Here is an 8,168-nt window from a genome sequence, read left to right as displayed (position 1 = left end):
CCAGAAATCAGAATCACAGAACTTACAGTTTAATTTAATGATTAACAGAAGGCAAATACCACAGAGTCTTGTTCCTTGAGTCTTCAAGTTTACAACTTTGTTACTGTGGCTCCTGCACACTTGATAGATTGGATACTAATGGGCCACAGGAAACCAAAACAGATGACTAACTTTAGCCAGTAAGTGTAAGCACCAGGGAAAGCAAAAACAGGTTGCTTTTTGCTCCTCCCATGTTATCCAGCTATTCAGAATAAACACAAACACTGAGAAGACTATTCATAATTTGTACTTAAATAGAATCTTCTATTAGTGGGTATCACAGCAGTTTATGGCTGTTAAGTGCTTGGTACTAACAGGATAAATGTCTGACATTCATCTTCAGGAAAAAAAACACATGAAAGAACATGAGACAGTCAAACTGCACAAATGTATTGCACACACCACTGTGGGTGTCACTGAAAATGTGGAAAACCTTTAGAAGGGAAAGTGAAATAGCTGAAATATGAAATCCTTTATGTCATAAGACTTCAGAAAATAGTTCTTCCCATATGTTTTTCCTTCCACTGTTTTCTGTTAGGGGGGAAAAAAAAATCCTCTCTTTCCACAGTCTCCCTCTTCAAGAGAAAATGAGTGTCTGATTCCATTGAGAACAGTTGTGTCATGAAACTGAATTCCAATTATTTGAGGAGAGAAAAATCCCAACTGTTTTTCTATCTCTTCTCTTCAGAGTTGCTTTGGGCAATTATTAACAAAATAACCACACAAAGTGAAACACTTTTAAAGTATCAAAATAGATCAAACAACCCTGTCACTCTATCCACACTGAGCACACCAAACCTTTACAAATGCAAATGCATCTGTGACTGTATTTAGAAAAAAATAAAATAAAATTACCACTGTACCAAACAACAGAAGATGGTTTTGCACATAAAGTAAGGCTCACAACTGATCTGTACTGGGACAATTATAAGAGATGTGTACCAAGAAAATAGAATTAAAGCCTTACACTGAATGCCTGTTTTGTAGAGCTTCCAGCAGATACCCCTTCACATCAGTCTCCCAGTGCAGTTCACAAAATAAGCTGCTGCCATCTTATGGAAGAGAACTTGAAAAGCACTTAGTGCAAAACCAATACTGCTCTTCCTCCTTTCCTGCATTTCTTCACCTTACTTGGTTTACTCTGTGATAAATGACTTTTTTTTTTTTAAGAATTTCCTTGCCTTGCAAAAATCTGCCTGTTGTGATGAGGTATTCTTTGGGGAAGTAACTTTCACCTCTGATTTTACAATAACTTCCACAACATCCAGGAAGTCAAATGGAGTAGTTTTCCAAGAAATGGAACAAAGCAGCCAGGCTGTTAATCCTGACACTGCCTCAGACAGAGGTTTCTTGTAAGATAAAACAAAAGCCAGCTGGAGCCATTCAGCCACTACAGGAGAGAGTCATCAGTTTTGCCCAGTTTTAAGGCAGTCATTTAGTGTGCTCCATCTCTGGACTTCTCTACATGGCCAGCTTGAACCAGTTTAACAAAATGTGTGACTTTTAAAATGCTAAAATAAATGAAAATAAGCCAGTTTAAGCCTGAAGCCAGCACAGAGGTTCAATTTCTCCATCTGTAAGTCACAAAGAACTGCATTTGCAGAACACCGGAGAGAGTTGCTGAGAGATTTTGCTTTTGTTTTGAAAGGGAAATCCTTCCACAAGTTTCCATGTTATGCTTTATAGGAAAGCAAGTTTTCAGGTAAGGACTGCCTGTGAAAGGAGTGTTCAACAAGGCCAAGATACTGTGTTTGTGTGAACACAGGACTCCTGCAAGTTCAGCACGCTTATCATGACCTAGGACGCAATATTCGGCTTGAACATCTAAATCATTAGATTCCAAAAATCATAAACATTTTTTGAAGGAGTATGACCAGTACGAGAGGAGCCAAGTGTCCTCCTCATCCCTCTCACAGCAGCTAACACTGACACTCTGCCAGCAAGCCTGAGCTTCTCCAGCCCTTCTGGGGCTTGCACCAAGCCATAAAATACAGTCACTGGTCAAACACTCTTCATTTTATCTGACCTGAGCTCTTCTTTTTCCTCTTCCTCCTCATGAAATAGTTTTCAACTCCCTAGTAACCAAGGAAGATGTTAAAAAAGTCCTACTCGGAATGAACAGCTACAACGCAATATCCTTACATTATTAAGCTATACTGGCTAGATTTGGGTATTATGCAACCAAGGCTCCTACAACATAACAGCCATAATCCCTATTTCCCCATATGCACCTAAATGAAGTTTATATAGAGCACCAGTGAACTATTACAGGAAAGCTACAACTACCAAACTGGGAGGAAATAAGTGGTTGGGATCAAGGACACTAAGTGGGAACGCAGTCATGTTAGTTCAAGCTGCAGGTTTCTGTGTCCTTGCAAGATTTCACAGAAGTAATTTGTGCCCAAATACTCAAATGGAGTTTGTCACCTAAATGCTTCCCCAACAATCAAGACCCATCTTGCAGTGCCTCTGCAAGCCTCTCTCTGCACACTGCAGAGGACTAATGATTATGGAGAACTCAAGCCTTGGAGAGGGCCAACTGAACGTGCCCAAGATAAGTATCCCCTTTCTCTTGTATCAGCTTGGCAAGTCTTGTTTAGCAGCATTTCTCAGTTATGTCTGAAAAGATCATATAATGTTCACATTGGCCTTTAAATAAAAATTCCAGCACTTTCATGGCCCCTTATTAACTGAGAGATATAAAATTTAAATAAGGAAGGAGGCTGTGGTTTCAAGGGTCCACTTAGTCTCTAATCAGAGCATAAAAGATTGTTTTAAACATATATATATATATATATAACACATTGCCTTTTTTTTTTACGTTTTCTTATACTTTTTAACTTCCCTAACAGATTCCTCCAAACACCTTCATTTAAAAAAGTCTTTCTATAGTGCCCAGTGTTTTCTTTGGCAAATTTGGAGAGCTGTGTTTTGGGATAAAAGTAAATTGCACCATAAGATAAAAACAGATTAGGAGACTTGACAGGACTTGACAGAAATCTGTTGTGCACAGGCAAAGGGAGAGTTTTTCAATAGGTCATTTAATAGATAAAAGCTCTGGAGGAAAGAGTTCTGCTCAGTAGCAAACTCATCTAACCCTTGCAAAGCCTACAGGAGAGGCTGCAAGGGAGGCAGAAGTTAGCACGAGAACGCACACAAACTCTCACATCTGAAAGTTATTTTACACATTATTAGGTATCACTTTTCATGCAGTGCACACATGCACTTGAGCAATGGTGTAGTCCAGAAGAGAGACCTTTATGTCCATCTGACTTGCAAGCAGTTGAGGGGTGGGGGAGGCAAAAAGGAGCAGATTCTCTCTAACATTAAACGTGCCAACCCAGGTCCATACAGCCCAGCTACCCTCCAAATCAAGCTTAGGATGAAACCTGGATCTCTACCTGCGTCTTATATGAGGAATCCTGGCAGGTAACCCAGTGTGCACGGCAGACAGCAGCCAAGTACCACCCCTTTAGCTCCTGAGGGGAGCAGCTGGAGGAGTAAGATCCCAGTGCACACTGTGGGACAGACCTGCCCCACAGCTTTGAGGCACATGGTGTAGACTCCTTTACAGTACAGCTTAAAATACCTGAGGACAGGAAAGGAAGAAGCTTGCTGTCATACTCCCCGCTAGGAAAGGTTACATCTACTGCTGCTACTGAGAGTACGTTTTTCTCCACCTAATAATTCCTATCTCTCAAAAAGAAAGTTGCTCTAATTCCTTCTACAGTTTATACATCTTCCTATGCTTGTGCAGCTCAGTGACAAGAGAACTTCACCAACAATGCAGCAGCACTTCAAAGCACAGCCCTGCAGAGGTTAAGCTTCCTAAATTAATAAAGCAATTCAACCATTTTCAAGCCAACATTTTGCTGTATTTCCTTCACCAAATGAACAACAACAAAAAGGCTGGAATACTGAAACAGTTTTGTTCTGTCAGAAAACTAGACAAACCAGGTACAGATTCACTAGCTGAACAGAACTCAGCTCCTGTCATGTATCTCAGTAGTTCATATCCTTTTGTTTCCACCAATACAAAAGGGCACACAGAGCAGGAGGCTCCACCTTTTCCGGGCTAATGACTGACAGTAAAAAAAATACATATACACAACTAGCATAGATGACATCTTGCTTCTTTGAGGTATGAAGCTTAAAAATGCGAGTTTCACCATTAAATCTTTCCTGTTCATTAAGATCTGCCCAACAGCTCTCTCAATTCCCAGCTGCTGAGAGTTTTCCCATCAGTAAGCCTGATGTCTTGTAATCCATGTTCTGAAGCATACCTGTGTTTTGTTTTAATCGCATTAACATACAATTAACAAGTCACATGGGTTTTCAGACTTCTTATAGCTAAAATTTCCAGAAGCACAAAAAGCACAGGTTAACTGAGAACCGCTAGCAGATGGCCTAGCATGACACGACCCCAAGACCTCCTCTCCTGAGAGGTATGCAGTGAGGAACAGCTACTTCAAATCAAAAGAATCTCATCTTCCACTCCCCACAGGAGGTAACAGCATTTCTTCCCTCTGTATTCTGACACAATAGCACACCAGGTTTGCTGCAGCAGCGTGCCTGCAGTACCACTCTGTTGCTATTCAGCACACACAGGCACCACCAGCAGCACTTAACAAACACAGTCAGGAACTCAGCTCCTCTGGGAAGCACAACACATCAGTCTCTGTGGCGCAATCGGAGAGCGCGTTCAGCTGTTAACTGAAAGGTTGGTGGTTCGAGCCCACCCAGGGACGGAGGAGATCTCTTTTAAGGGCCAAAAAGAACCTTGTGAAGCCCAGTAAGGGGAAGTGCCAAGTTCTGCCCCAGGGAAGGAACAACCACAGGCACCAGTAGATGCTGTGGCCGCCCCACTGGACAGCAGCTTCACAGAAATGGACCTGTCACAATGGCACTTTGCTGCCTTGTGTTCACTTAGTGTCTGCCAGAAGCCCCAGGTCCATTTCTGGGGAAAGCTCAACTCCGGCTCTTCAGAGAATATTCTGAGTTGGAAGGGACCCAAAAGATTCATCAAAATCCAACTCCTGCCTTGCACAGGACAGCCCCAAGAGTCACACCAAGTGCCTGAAAGTATTGTCCAAACACATCTTGAACTCTGTCAAGCTTGGTGCTGTGACCACTTCCCTGGAAAGCCTGTTCCAGTGCCCAGCCACCCTCTAGGTGAAGAACCTTTTTCTAAAATCCAACCTAAGCCTCCCCTGACAACTTTACACCAGTCCCTCAAGTTACCTCCATCTTGCTTCCATAAGCATCCTTACTCCTGTTCTTCTGAAGGACACCTGCCCACAGGCTTAGCATGCATCTATCCATCTATCTATCTTCTCATACCTAACCTGAACTAAGATAATTACATCTAAAGCTGAATTTCAAGAGATGATACATAATCCCTGATATAAAATACTTATACAGTTATGTATTTTATTAAATTATATTAAAGTATTGTTGTAAGCAATATTAAATATGCTTACTATGCTGTGCATTATAATAGTTTCTGTTTTGTGTACACAATATATTACACATTATTTAAACTGTCTTCACAGTTTGGGGAGCTGCTACTGCTCTTCCCTGAACCCCAGCACACAGCTTCACTCCTAATCCTAAGTAGCTACATCTGGACCTTCTCATTACTGTTAAAGAACAAGTTTCGTGCTGTCAACAACATCTGGATAGCTGCATTCCTCAGAAAGTCCAGCCTGACAAGCATTAAGAACTGGGAACCAAGCACTCCTGTCAAAAGGATCCAAGCAGACTTATTACCAGATGCTAGTAAATCCAGAGCTGTTGAGACACAGAAAATACTAGAAGAGTTTCCTTCCAATCGTGATTTGACACTTCTATTTTAAAACTCTTCTGAGGTTGTTTTAAGCTTCTAAAATAAAGAACTAAAGCCCAGAAATTCTAGAACTTGACTGGGAATTTTGCTATCATTGTACATAAAATGCACATAGATGTTACAGAAACTGGGAGCACAAGAAAAATATTTACTCACTGTGACCATTTTTACTCTAACAGAACAGACCAGATGTTACCCAGGCACAAGGATAAGGACAAAACTTCCATTACATTAAAATCAATCACAAAATATATGCATGCAGTAGCTTGAAAACACAATCTTCACAGTTCTTTGCCTATATGACTCTTCATAAATTTTTAATTAAGGTGCCACAGGTACTCACAAACAAAGGATGTAGAAACAAAAAAAACTCAGAAGTTTTAATGGAGAGCTCTTTTTCTCCATTAAGTGAGTGCTGGACAGTGGCCAGGAAAAACACCTTATATTTCACCCTTCGAGGCTCAGCTAGGTCTGAAATGTATGCAGTGATTTGTCTGGGAACATGAACAAGCCCTGCTCATGCTAGTGTTGCTTATTGATGCTTTCATCAATAAGGCATTACTAAGGCATCAATAAGGCACACAGAAGGACAGCAAGACACAAACCTACCACAGGGGCTTTGGACAGGATGGCACCTACAGGCTGGATGCATACCATGCTGTTCCTACCATGAACACTTGTATCAATCCTCCAGTAGCTAAACAGCAGTAACTTGTACTGATCACAACACAGGCTGCCCAAGTTTTGCAAGTGTTCAAAAAAATGCATTAGTTAGGCCTCAAAACATAGAATTACTGCACCAAACTACAGGGCAAAATTAAAGGGGTTATCACAGTTCACTATATATCAGTTTACTGGCAAACAAGGGAACTAAAAGGAGTTATACAGAGCAGTTATCGCTGTGGTACACAATGGCAGCAAGACCACCGCGCCCTCAAGTTCTGCCATGGCTGATGAGGCAATCATTGTTATCGTCTGGGGACTCACTGAACTCTCGTTTTCATTTAGTTAAGACTTACTTTGAGCCAGCTGTTGATCCCATTATTGCAGCAGGAGAACAGGAAAAGTGATGCTGTAGTTTGGACAAAAGCCCCACTAGCAATAAAAATCCCAGCATCTTCAAACCTCCATCAGAAGCCTGTCCCACCTCCCTTTTTAAAACAGCAGCAGAAGAAATGCAAGACAAAACCTTAACAACACTTAGCAGTATTCTCGAGTGTAAATTTAAGAAGATGCAAGTGCTGTACCATATTCTTCCAGGATAGTGTAAAGCCTACAAAAAACATCTGCCAGGCCTGAGTACTAAGCTGCTAATCAGTACTTTATTGACTAGAGTAAATGAACTGGAAGCAACTTCAGTTTTAACAGCCTTTCACGATCATGAAAGATTTCTTAGTTACCTCATTGTGATTTAGTGCTTTAGTGTATAAAACTCCCTGCCACAGACATGGACACATTCTCATTTGATGAAGAGACAACAGCTCTCTCCATTATCCCTCTGCAACCTACTGAGGTATGGTGAAGGACCTCTTGCATGTAACTTCTCTGGATGCAAAACCCACTATTCCACAAATAGGCTAAATCAGTTTTGAGCAGAGCTTATGATACAGCTCGTAGCAGTTTCAGATACACTTTACAACTACAACAGTGGATATGCACTTGGAGATAATCTGACCTACAAAGGGGGGAAAAATCTTGGGAAGCATGGGAACAGATTTATTTGAAAGATGGCAGCTCCAGAACCCAACCCCGCATTAAAAAAAAAGGCGAGAGAAAGAATTTAAAAATGTAGCAGAGTAACTGTTGCTAAATTTGCTTCAACAAATACTGAAAGCACAGGAACCCAGCCTTCCAGTGCACAGCTTCTTGACAGAGCAATGATGAAGTGACACACTAGGAAAAACATTCCCCAGAGACATAACTAAACAGGCTTAAAAGATGAAGACAGAAAAGCTAGCTGCAAGTCAATCAGAAAACATCTACTTAAAAAAAACCCAAACCTCTAACTGCTCTCAGTCTCACTACTTATGCTGTTTAAGAATACTTCTCTCCCAGAAATATTTTGCAAGGAATAAATGACTTAATTCTTTTGCAGAACAATACCCACTATTCAGAGTGCTCTGCCATTCCCTTCCTCTGACAAAAGCTGTCAGATCTGGCAAAGGCAGAATAAAAGATGAATCCAGGTCCTGTGATAAAAGGACCTTTTGTGAGAAACCAGAAGTTAAGTCTCTTCTCAGCATAAGGATGCACCCAAACTAAGGGGGAAACAAATACGGAAATA

General features: G+C 41.1%; 1 non-coding gene across 1 annotated transcript; it reads left to right on the top strand.

The window, feature by feature from the left end:
• The first annotated feature begins 4,713 nt into the window (after nucleotides 1-4,713).
• Nucleotides 4,714-4,787, top strand: TRNAN-GUU. Its single transcript has one exon. It is a non-coding gene; the product is annotated as a tRNA-Asn (tRNA).
• Nucleotides 4,788-8,168: the final 3,381 nt, after the last annotated feature.

This window comes from Corvus kubaryi, unplaced genomic scaffold (assembly GCF_017639235.1).
Source record: "Corvus kubaryi isolate FWS band 111438036 unplaced genomic scaffold, C.kubaryi_AGA036_p1.0 37398, whole genome shotgun sequence".
In the NCBI taxonomy this organism is placed as follows: Eukaryota; Metazoa; Chordata; class Aves; order Passeriformes; family Corvidae; genus Corvus; species Corvus kubaryi.
The sequence above is the reverse complement of the archived record's forward strand: the minus strand, read 5'-3'. Positions and strand labels throughout refer to the sequence as shown.